The sequence below is a fragment of the Chiloscyllium punctatum genome, chromosome 1 (genome assembly GCF_047496795.1).
Source record: "Chiloscyllium punctatum isolate Juve2018m chromosome 1, sChiPun1.3, whole genome shotgun sequence".
NCBI lineage: Eukaryota > Metazoa > Chordata > Chondrichthyes > Orectolobiformes > Hemiscylliidae > Chiloscyllium > Chiloscyllium punctatum.
This window is the reverse complement of record NC_092739.1, coordinates 11,312,186-11,324,781: the sequence shown is the minus strand read 5'-3', so window position 1 is coordinate 11,324,781 and position 12,596 is coordinate 11,312,186.

Here is a 12,596-nt window from a genome sequence, read left to right as displayed (position 1 = left end):
CGCTTCCCTCTTTTACCTGAGAAAGTAGCAGTGCTCCAAAAGCTTGTGGTTTCAAATAAACCTGTTGGACTATAACGAGGTGTCAGGTGACTTCTGATTGTGTCCACCCAAGTCCAAAGCTGACACTTTCAGACAATGAGATCAAGCAGAAGCAGCAAAGAAAATAAGCTGTTTACCAAGGCAGAAGGAGAAGGCCTTTCACTATCTCCTCAGACTCTTACAGTGCTTGGCAAGCACGATGCTGCCAGTGACCCTCAAGGTTATTGTTGGTCTCAATTTCTACAGGAACTTGTTCCAGGTCAAGCTAATGACAACCCCAATATTTGGTTGATCTCGATCTGTTGCTGTATCGAGGGCACACAATGGCCCTGTACATAAGGAGAGTTAGCTGTCTTCTCTCTTCGGAGAGAAGAAGAATATACACATAACTTTGTCAGGACAGCAGATTTCACAATGGTGCAGGAAGCCATCTGCATGTTGCATCTTAATGATGAAATTCTTTGTATTCACCAATGATTCCGCTCCCTGAATGTGTAGTTCATGTGTTTTCAAACACATCATGTTGTGGACTTCACTTTTCCTGGCAGCACTCAGGATAGATCCATCAGTCGGACACACCAGCCTCACATGGATCCAGAGGATGGCTATTCAGTGACAAGTGCTAGCAGCTCTCCACATGCATGATGACTCCACTTCAGTGACAGCCATGCTACAATGAGGAACACTGTGCAGCATACATTGGTACTCTGGAGCAATGGTTGTGTTGCCTGATGCAAGAGGGGCATGATGCCCTCCAAAGAAGGTCTCCAAATTCATGGTGATTTGCTACGTCCTTCACAATTTGCATTTTTTTTTAAAAGGATGTAGCCCTTGCCATCATAGCTTTGGTGATCACCTCAAAAAGAGGAGAAGAGGAAAGGAGGCATTCTTCACATTGTAGGCTCAGGAGAGTTACCTGCACGTGACTCATCGGAATCAATTACCCTGAAGAACTCTCATATTATTGCTGCTCCACATTTCCCCTCCGGCCCAGGGGACTTGTCTACTTTCACTCCTTCTAGAATTGATAACACCTGTACGTAACTAACTTCAATCCTTTCTAGTCTAATATCTCGTACCTCATTTTTCTCCTCCACAATATTCTCCTTTTCCTGAGTAAACACCGATGAGAAATGTTCATTTAGCACCTCTCCGATCTCTACAGGGTCCACACTCAACTTCCCATTTCTGTCTTTGACTGGCCCCATTCCTACCCTAATTATCTTTTAATTCCTCACATACCTATAGAAAGCTTTAGGGTTCTCCTTTACTCTATTTGCTAAAGACTGCTTGTGTACTCTTTGTTGCTCTTCTTAACTCTCTCTTTAAATCCTTCCGAGCTGATCTGTAACTCTCCATCGCCTCATCTGTACCATCTTGCCTCATCAGCACATAAGCCTCCTTCTTCTTCTTAACAAGAGATGCAATTTCTGTAGTAAACCATGGTTCCTTTACCTTATCACTTCCTCCTTGCCTGACAGAGACATACCTATCAAGGACACGTAATATCTGTTCCTTAAACCAGCTCCACATTTCTATTGTCTGCATCCCCTGCATTTTGCTATCCCATTCTATGCATCCTAATTGTTGCCTAATCGCATTATAATTGCCCTTGCCCCATCGATAACTCTTGACCTGTGGCATGTACCGATCCCTTTGCATTGCTAAACTAAACGTAACTGAATTATGGTCACTCTCTCCAAAGTGCGCATCTACAACTAAATCATACACCTGGCCTGGTTCATTACCAAGCACAAGATCCAGTGTGGCCTCCCATCTGACATACTGTGTTAGGAAACCCTCCTGCACACATTGGACAAAAACTGATCCGTCCAACATACTAGAGCTATAACATTTCCAATCAATATTAGGGAAGTTAAAGGCCCCCATGATGACCACCCTGTTCCTTTCACTCCAACCTAGGATAATGTTGCTAATCCTCTCTTCCACCTCACTGGAACTATGCGGAGGCCTATAAAAAAACTCCAAGCAGTGTGACCTCTCCTCTCCTGTTTCTAACCTCAGCCCACTACCTCAGTAGATGAGTCCTCATTAAAAGTTCTGTCAGCCACCATTATACTATCTTTGACTAACAAGGCCACACCTCCCCCTCTTTTACTGCCTTGCCTGTTTTTAATGAAAGATCTAAACCCTGGAACCTGCAACATCCATTCCTGACCCTGCTCTATCCATGTCTCCGAAATGGCCAAGGATCGAAGTCCCAGGTACCTATCCATGCTGCAAGCTCATCTACTTTATTTTGGATACTTCAAACCACTTCGCTGTCTGTTAGCATATTTCTGTGCTCTGAAATCCTGTCCCTGTTCTTCTTACTCTCATCCTCCTGTGCACTGCAGCTACACCTCCAGTTCCCATACCCCTGCTGAGCTAGTTTAAACCCACCTGAATAGCACCAGCAAATTTCCCACCCAGGATATTAGTATCCCTCTGGCTATAAGAATAAACTTTCATTTTTACCCTAAATCAATAAAAATCTTTAAAAGACTCTTTAAGCTTTCATTCACACTGTGAACTCAGAAACATCTGCGAACATTATTGCATCTTTTGAAATTCAGCCAAGCTTCCATGATGATATAATAATAATAGCTATTAGAGAACTGTCAAAAAATACAGCACGAACAGATGCTACGCCACTGTGCTGTCAATTAATGCAATCTAGATTTTTTTGAGTTGACCTGCCAATTTTTTTCATGTTTAAAGTGCTGGGAACTTAAAAAGTTTTAGAACATAACAGTTAAGTATACCCAAGAGCAGTTATACTGATTTCATAAATTTGCGACCCCTTCACCGAAGGTAAAGACCTTGGAAAACAGCCAAAATTAAGTTTGTCTAAATATTCCTGCTGAGTTTGGATTTCTGGGATTCTGTTACGAATGGGATGGGCTTCCACATCCAAGTCCTGTTCGGACAAATTAAAAGGTACGTGGAGTCAGGATGACTTTTGAAAAATCCAGTCCTTGGTATCTGTTCAAGGTTCCAGTTTCCAAGTCTTTGAACAAAACAAAAAATGATGTAAACTTAGAAACTGCTGTTGTTGAATTTGTTTTATGCAGGAGACAATTATGAAATTGAGTTGGAAATGTTAGAAAGATAATGAGCCAAATCCTCTGGTCTCTGAATCATTGAAGAGCAAACATGTGGGTGAGGATGCACACTGGGACTTTGCAGAGGTTCTGATGCGCAGACCCACATAGGAATTGCCTGGGAAATTTTAAGTTCTGATGAGGCTCCTCAAGACCCTCCACGAATGTTTCTGAACTAAAGGTCAGAGTCTTGGAACATTTGTGATGTACTTACGTAGGTAGCTGCCCTGGAAATATTATCAGAATAGAACTTAATCAATTATATGAGTAACCACACAACTGAACACCCAAATTATTCTCCTGACCCACCTCACTCTACATTCATTTCCATCTAATTTTTCCTATTACTACATTTCTGTAAGATCTAGGAAGAAATGGCCAGTACCATCGAGTGGCTAATTTCCAAGTGTAGTGGCAATTGATTATTATTGCAATTTTGAAAGCTCCAGATCTCTCCAGAAACAAAATGAAATGGAAGCATGCAGCTCCTTAGTGAGCTTTTCTAACCTACTTGTCTATTGAGGGTAGATTAATTGCGCTTCCTCTGAGCTATCAGTATTAAATCAGAAATAAGTTAGTGCTGGATTTCAGAATTTGAAAGCATTTACTTCCCATCTGCATCTAATCCAGTGTTCTGTGAGTTAAATTCCCATTATTGATACTCAACTGGAACAAAATCAAGTTGTATCTGGTCCAAATTAACTGGGTTGAATTTGCATAAAAAGTATGTCCAATTAACAATGAGGATTACATCATACTTATAGCACAGAAATGGAACATATGTTCCAACAGATCAATTTCTCTCCATATGTTCTACACAAGTGTTCTTTCACTGTTCTTCATCCAAACCCATCAACTTACCTCTAACTCTTTCTCTCACATGGCTTTATCGAGATTCTCCTTAAATGCATCTATGCTATTTGCCACAACAATTCACTGCAGTAGGAATTTCAACAGTAAGGTGAATCCCCGACTGAAATCTTTGTCTTGTATCTCCCCACAAATGGAAATATCTTCTCTGCTTCTGTACAATAATCAAACTAACTTTATCAAGTTTGCTTCCAATCTTCTCTGTCATTGGAGAAGAAGCCCAGCAAGTTCAATTTCCCCTGATAAGCACAAGCTCTCAGTACTGGTATAATCCCACGATGTGCAAGTGCTGGTGTTGGACAGGGGTAGACAAGATCAGAAGTCACATTACATCAGGTTATAGTCCAACAGGTTTATGTGAAATCACAAGCTTTCAGAGCGTTGCTCCTTCGTCATGTCACTTCTGACTTGGTATAATTCCAGTAATTCCATTTTGCACTCTCTCTGGTTCCTTGATATCCTTTTCATAACATGGATGCCAGAACTGTTCCTCGTGGCCCAATGTAATTAAACTAAAAACACATCCAGATTTTGCACCAAAACAAGGTTAGCTAATAATGCTTTCAAAATTTGGTGGCAGAAAAACAGAGATTTGACATTCATTGAGGAAAACTGTCAAAGGGTACAAAGACTGTTTGTATAAAGATACATGAACTTTTCTGTGGTGCATGTATTTTGTAAGGAATATAAATATACAAACTAGCAAGATGGAGGACAGGAAAAAAATTATGGCTGTAAGTCCTGCTCCTTTTTGAGGTATTTTAGGTGTTGGTTATAATCTCCTGGAATTCCAGGAGCAGCAATTACAATTTTCTTTGCTGTTGCATTGTTTTAAGTCAAAACAACGGCACTTTTAAAAGAGAGAAAGAAGGACAGGCAATAGGAGCACATGGTCTGTGAAGTGGGGGGAGGGGGGGAAGAGGGAGAGAGAAGGAAAGAAAGAAAGAAAGACAGAAAGAAAGAAAAAAAGAAAGAAAGAAAGAAAGAGAGGAAGAGAGAGAGAAAGAAAGAAAGAAAAAAAGAAAGGAAGAGAGAGAGAAAGAAAGAAAGAGAGAGAAAGAAAGAAAGAAAGAAAGAAAGAAAGAAAGAAAGAAAGAAAGAAAGAAAGAAAGAAAGAAAGAAAGAAAGAGAGAGAGAAAGAGAGAAAGAAAGAAAAAGAGAGATGGAAAGAAAGAAAGACAAACAAAGAAAGAAAGAGAGAGAGAAAGAAGGAAAAACAGAAAGAGAGAGAGAGAGAAAGAAAGAGAGAAAAGAAAGAAAGAAAGAAAGAAAGAAAAAGAAAGAAAAAGAAAGAAAGAAAGAAAGAGAGAGAGAAAGAGAGAGAAAGAAAGAAAGAAAGAGAGGGAAAGAAAGAGAGAAAGAAAGAAAGAGAGAAAGAGAGAAAGAAAGAAAGATGACACAGCAGTGAACCTGCGCAATTACTGCCTTTGTTGTTTGAATTAATGTATTTCTGGACATCAGAGTGCATCTAGGAAAACTTAATACTTATGGCTTATTTTTTCAAATTTAAACGACAGACAGATGTCAATAAAACATATAAGCAAGAAAGTACCCACTTAAACAGCAAAATTCATAACTGATCTTGGAGAAACCTGTTTGGGAGAGCTCACAGCACAGAAACAGATAAATGAATAGTTTTAAGTGTAGCCTTGCTATAAAACTACAATAGTGAGTAGGGTGGGTACTTTCTGGCTTATATGTTTTATTGACATCTGTCTGTCGTTTAAATTTGAAAAAATAAGCCATAAGTATTAACTTGGCCTGGAGCAGTGTTTTTTAAAGCAATAAGACAGTGCTATTTTCTAGGTCTGTAGATTGTAAAGGAGCAAAATGGCCTTTAGTAGAGGGATATGCTTTTCTTGTCGGATGTGGGAGTTTAGAGAGAGGTTACGTGTTACTGAGGACGATATCTGCAGTAATTATCTTTGTTTGCAATTCTGATGAGATGAAATGGATTGGTTAGAGCGATAGTTAGAGTTAGATAGTTAGAGGATGGACAGGACTGGCAGTTTAATGTTCCAGGATACAAACGCTACAGGAAAGACAGAAAAGGAGGCAAGAGGGGGAGTTGCATTTTTAATAAGGGATAGTGTTACAGCTGTGCTGAGGGAAGACATTCCCGGAAATACATCCAGGGAAGTTATTTGAGTGGAACTGAGAAATCAGAAAGGGAGCTAAGGGGTGTGATGGATGGCAGTTATAGGAAGGGAGAAAAGCTGCAGATGCAGTCAGGTAGATGGGTTAACTCCAGGAAAGGTAGGAGTCGTAGGCAGGTAGTGCAGGAGTCTTGTGTGGCTATCCCCATTTCAAACAAGTATGCTGTTCTGGAAAATGAAGGGGATGATGGAATCTAATGGGAATGTAGCACGAACTGCCAAGTTTCTGATAGCAAGACAGGCTCTAGATTAATGAGGGATACAGGAAACTCTCTAGTCAGAGGCACAGACACACATTTCTGAGGCCAGCAGTGAAAAATCAGAATGGTGTGTTGCCTCCCTAGTGCTAGGATCACGAATGTCTCAGACAAGGTGCAGAATGTCTTAAAGGGGAGAGGGACCAGCAGTACACATTGGAACCAATGACATAGGAAGAGAAAAGGAAGAGATTTTTAAGGGAGAATATAGCAAGTTAGGCAGGAATGTCAAAAGGAAGCCCTTGAGGGTAGTAATATCTGGATTACTCCTGGTGCTACAAGCTCGTCAGGATAGGAGGATAGAGCAGATGAATGTGTGGCTGAGGAGCTGTTGCATGGGAGCAGGATTCACATTTTTGTATCCTTGGAATCTCTTCTGGGATAGAAGTGACCTGTACAAGAAGGTCATAATTGCACCGGAATTGAAAGGGGACTAATATACTGGTAGGGAGGTTTACTGGAGCTGTTTGGGAGGATTTAAACTAGTAAGGTGGTTGGGGGAGTGGGGGATAGGGAGATAGAGAGCAAATGGGAAAAGGACCGAGTCAGTCAGGGCAGGCAGTGTCAAAGCAGAGAACAAGGTAGCACTGGCAAATTAAACTGCATTTACTTCAATGCAAGAGGCCTAAGAGGGAAGGCAGATGAACTCAGGGCATGGTTAGGAACATGCGACTGGGATATCATAGCAATTACAGAAACATGGCTCAGGGATGGACAGGACTGGCAGTTTAATGTTCCAGGATACAAACGCTACAGGAAAGACAGAAAAGGAGGCAAGAGGGGGAGTTGCATTTTTAATAAGGGATAGTGTTACAGCTGTGCTGAGGGAAGACATTCCCGGAAATACATCCAGGGAAGTTATTTGAGTGGAACTGAGAAATCAGAAAGGGATGATCACTTTATTGGGATTGTATTAAGGACCCCCTAATAGTCAATGGGAAACTGAGAAACAAATTTGTAAGGAGATTTAGGTTATCTATAAGATTAATAGGATGGTTATGGTAGGTGATTTTAACTTTCCAATCATAGACTGGGACTGCCATAGTGTTAGGTGTTTAGATGGAGAGAAATTTGTTAAGTGTGTACAAGAAAATTTTCTGATTCAGTATGTGGATGTACCTACTAGACAAGGTGCAAAAATTTACCTACTCTTGGGAAACAAGACAGGGCAGGTGACGGAGGTGTCAGTGGGGGAGCACTTGGGGGTCAGCGACTATAATTCTGTTAGATTTAAAATAGTGATGGAAAAGGATGGACCGGATGTAAAAGTTGAAGCTCTAAATTAAAGAAGGCTAATTTTGACAGTATTAGGCAAGAACTTTTCAAAAACTGATTGGGGGCAGATGTTCGTGGGTAAAGAGATGGCTGGAAAATGGGAAGCCTTCAAAAATAAGATAATGAGAGTCTAGAGATAATATATTCCTGTTATGGTGAAAGGAAAGGCTTGTAGTTGTTGGGAATGCTGGATGACTAGAGAAATTGAGGGCTTGGTGAAGGTATGTCAGGTATAGACAGGAGAGATCGAGTGAATCCTTAAAAGAGTATACAAGCAGTAATCAGGAGGGCAAAAAGGGGACATGAGATAGCTTAGGCAAATAGGACAAAGGGGTAATTAGGGAGCGAATAGGGGCCCTCAAAGATTAGCAAGGCAGCCTTTGTGTGGAGCCACAGGAGATGGGGTAGATACTAAACGAACATTTTGCATCAGTATTTAATGTGGAGAAGGACGCGGAAGATATAGAATTTGGGGAAATAGATGGTGACATCTTGAAAAATGTCCATATTACAGAGTTGGAGATGCTGGATGTATTGAAATGCATAGAGGTAGATAAATCCCCAGGACCTGATCAGGTGTGCCCTAGAACTGTTGAAAGCTAGGGAAGTGATTGCTGGGCTTCTTACAGAGATATTTGGATCACTGGTAATCAGAGGTGCAGTGCCAGAAGACTGAAGATTAGCTAATATGATACCACTATTTAAGAAAGGTGGTAAGGACAGAGAACTACAGATTGGTGAGCCTGACATTGGTGGTGGGCAAGTTGTTGGAGGGAATCCTGAGGGACAGGATGTACATGTATTTGGAAAGGCAAGGACTGATTAGGGATAGTCAACATGGCTTCGTGCGTGGGAAATCATGTCTCACAAACTTGATTTAGTTTTTTGAAGAAGTTACAAAGAGGATTGATGAGGGCAGAACAGTGGACGTGATCTATGTGACTTCAGTAAGGCGTTTGACAAGGTTCCATGGGAGACTGGTTAGCAAGGTTGGACCTCATGGAATACAAGGAGAACTAGCCATTTGGATACAGAACTAGCTCAAAGGTAGAAGACAGAGGGTGATGGTGGAAGGTTGCTTTTTAGACTGGAGGTCTGTGACCAGTGTAGTGCCACAAGGATCGGGTGCAGGGTCCACTACTTTTTGTCACATATATAAATGATTTGGATGTGAACATAGGGGGTATAGTTAGTAAGTTTGCAGATGACACCAAAATTGGAGGCATAGTGAACAGCGAAAGTTACCTCAGAGACTATGGGATCTTGATAAGATGGGCCAATGGACTGAGAACTGGCAGATGGAGTTTAATTTAGATAAATGTGAGGTGCTGGATTTTGGAAAAGCAAATCAGAGCAGGACCTATACACTTAATGGTAAGGTCCTGGGGAGTGTTGCTGAAAGAGACCTTGGAGTGCAGGTTCATAGCTCCTTGAAAGTAGTCGCAGGTAGATAGGATAGTGAAGAAGGGATTTAGTATGCTTTCCTTTATTGGTCAGAGTATTGAGTTGGGAGATTGGGAGATAGGTTGGGAGATCGTGTTGTGGCTGTACAGGACATTGGCTAGGCTACTGTTGGAATATTGCGTGTAATTCTGGTTTCCTTTCTATTGGAAGGATGTTGTGAAACCTGAAAGGGTTCAGAAAAGATTTACAAGGATGTTGCCAGGGTTGGAGGATTTGAGCTAGAGGGAGTGGCTGAATAGGTTGGGGCTTTTTCCTTGGAGTGTTGGAGGCTGGGGGGTGATCTTATCGAGGTTTATAAAATCATGAGGGGCACGGAAAAGGCAAATAGACAGTCTTTTCCCTGGGGTGGGAGAGTCCAGAACTAGAGGGCAGAGGTTTAGAGTGAGAGGGAAAAGATTTAAAAGGGATCTAAGGAGCAACATTTTCACAGAGAGGGTGCAGCATGTATGGAAAGAGCTGCCATAGCAAGTGATGGAGGCTGGTACAATTACAACATTTAAAAGGCATCTGGATGGGTAAATGAATAAGAAGGGTTTAGAGGGATTTGGGCCAAGTGCTGGCAGGTGGGACTAGATTAGGTTGGGATGTCTGGTCGGCATGGACGGGTTAGACCAAAGGGTCTATTTCCTGCTGTACATCTCTATGACTCTATAAATGAAATCTGCAGAAGGACTGTGATAGAATAGAGACACCTTGTGGTTCAAATACATATTTCTTGAATGTGAGTACATGGAGATAACAGCATTTTGGATTTTGTAATTAAGGGCATTGAGGCAATGGCAAATTTATACAGGCCAATGGCTAGACCTCAGTGAGGGTTAATTTTAACTTCAGTGCTCACCTTGGAAGAGTAAATACTTAATAAAGCTTCATAAAATTATCAAAAGTTTTAGTTATTTCATTCTTTCAGTTATTCAGTTATTTTCAAAGTTTACTTATTCCCTTTAGTCAAGGAACTCGTAAGGAGGTATCACTAATTTAAAAGTCCAGTTCAGAGAATAAGGAGAAGGCTTTGTTGGGATTTTTCCACGCAGACCTCTACTGAAAGTGGTCGATCCTTTTTAACAAATTAATAGTTCTACACAGCATTTTTCTCTGCAAATAATTGTTCTGAGTTATGCTCATTTCTCTTCAGGTAAATTCACTTACAAGAAGATTTAGTGAACAACTTCAGGTCAAACATAATGGAATAAATCTATGATGGATGCTGAAGTCACCTTCTAAATAAAATGGCTCACAGTAAAAATGATTAACTGTAATTATAGTAATGCTTGCTCTTCTCTTATTACTGTCAATTGTGAAGTGGTGGTGCTGTGTCAAGTGCAATGCCGTTGCTTAAAACATTTTTCTGTAAAACAAAGTTGTTACAGTAAATAATGCATAATGTAAACTTGAGGGAAAGCTATTTTAATCATTAAACTATGAATTTTGAATGGATGCTAAGCTCCTCGCTTGGATATTGGTAATATCCAATAAATAAGTGAAATTACTTCAGTTCAGAACATGACCATAAAACCATAAATTGTAGTAGCAGAATCTGGCCATTTGATCCATCGAGACAGTTCATCTTTCAGTGAGATCATGGCTGATATGAGCATCCTCAACTGCACTTTACTGCCGTTTTCCCAAAACCCCTCATTCCCTTACTGATTAAACATCTGTCTGTCTCAGCTTTGAATAATGGCCCTGCCTCAACAATCCTCTGTGGTAAAGGTTTTCAGATTCACTACCTTCCGAAAGGAAAAAAAATCCTCACCTCAGTGTTAAAAACAGTAACTTACTCCTAGGTTATGTCTCTCATCCTAGAAGGGAAAATACCTTTCTGCATCTGCCCTGTCATACCCTGTAAGACCGTTAAATGTTTCAATAAGGTCTCCCCTCATTTTTCTAAACTCCAATGAGTACAGGCCCAACCTATTCAACCTCTACTCATTTGAAAATTACTCCATACCCAGGATCAACCTTGTGAACCACCCATTTCAGTATACCTTTCCTTGGATAAAGAGATCAAAAATGCTCTAAGAATTCTATGCGTGGACTAACTTGCAGTGACTTATATGGTTTTACCTATTTTAGTACTCCACTTTCTTTGAAATAAAGGCCAGCAGTTCATTTACCTTTCCCGTTTTTGAAATTCATGCATGGAAATGCCTAAATCCCTATGTGCTGCGGTTTTCTATAGTCCTTCTCTATTTAATTAATATTCAGCTCCTCTATTCTTCCTGCCAAAGTGCATAACCTCATATTTTCCCCCATTCTGACATGGTTATGTACTCACCTAACTTGTCTATATCCCTTTGCCAACTCTGAGTCATCCTCACCACTTGCCTTTCTACCTATTCTTGTACTATCCACAAACTTGGCTGTAGCACCTTTGTTTTCCTCATTCAAGCCATTAACATATAGTAAATAATTGTGGCCTCAGCACTTCACCAGTTACAGATTGCCATTCTGAAATTGTCCCCTTTATCCCAAATCTCTATCTTTTATTAACTAGCCAATCATGTATCCATGCTATTATACCATCTCCAACACTGTGGTCTCTTATTTTACTATGTAGTGCAGTGAGTGGCACCTTATCAAATCCAAGTATATTTCATCCACTTCCACTTCATTTACCCAGATTGATACCTCTTCAAAGAATTCCAATTAAGGGGTGTAGGTTTGCTTGCTGAGTTGTAGGTTTGATATCCAGACGTTTCATTACCTGGCTAGGTAACATCATCAGTGGCGACCTCCAAGTGAAGCGAAGCTGTTGTCTCCTGCTTTCTATTTATATCTTTCTCCTGCATGGGGTTCCTGGGGTTTGTGGTGATGTTGTTTCCTGTTCATTTGCGGAGGGGTTGATAGATGGTATCTAGATCTAGGTGTTTGTTTATGGTGTTGTGGTTGGAGTGCCAGGCCTCTAGGAATTCTCTGGCATGTCTTTGCTTAGCCTGTCCCAGGATCGATGTGTTGTCCCAGTCAAAATGGTGGTTTTTTTCAATCCGTGTGTAGGGCTACGAAGGAGAGAGGGTCGTGTCTTTTTGTGGCGAGCTGTGTTCGCGTATCCTGGTGGCTAACTTTCTTCCTGTTTGTCCTACGTAGTGTTTGTGGCAGTCCTTGCATGGAATTTTTTAGATGACGTTGGTTTTGTCCATGGGTTGTACTGGGTCTTTTTAAGTTTGTTAGTTTTTGTTTGGGAGTGTTGGTGGGTTTGTGTGCTACTAGGATTCCGAGGGGTCTTAGTAGTCTGACTGTCATTTCTGAAACTTTTTGATGTATGGTAATGTGGTTAGGGTTTCTGGCTGTGTTTGGTCTGCTTGTTGTGGTTTGTTCTTGAGGAATCTGCGCACTGTATTTTTTGAGTATCCGTTCTTCTTGAATACGTTGTACAGGTTGTTCTCCTCTGTTTTCCGAAGTCTGTCTGTGCTGCAGTGTGTGGTGGCTCG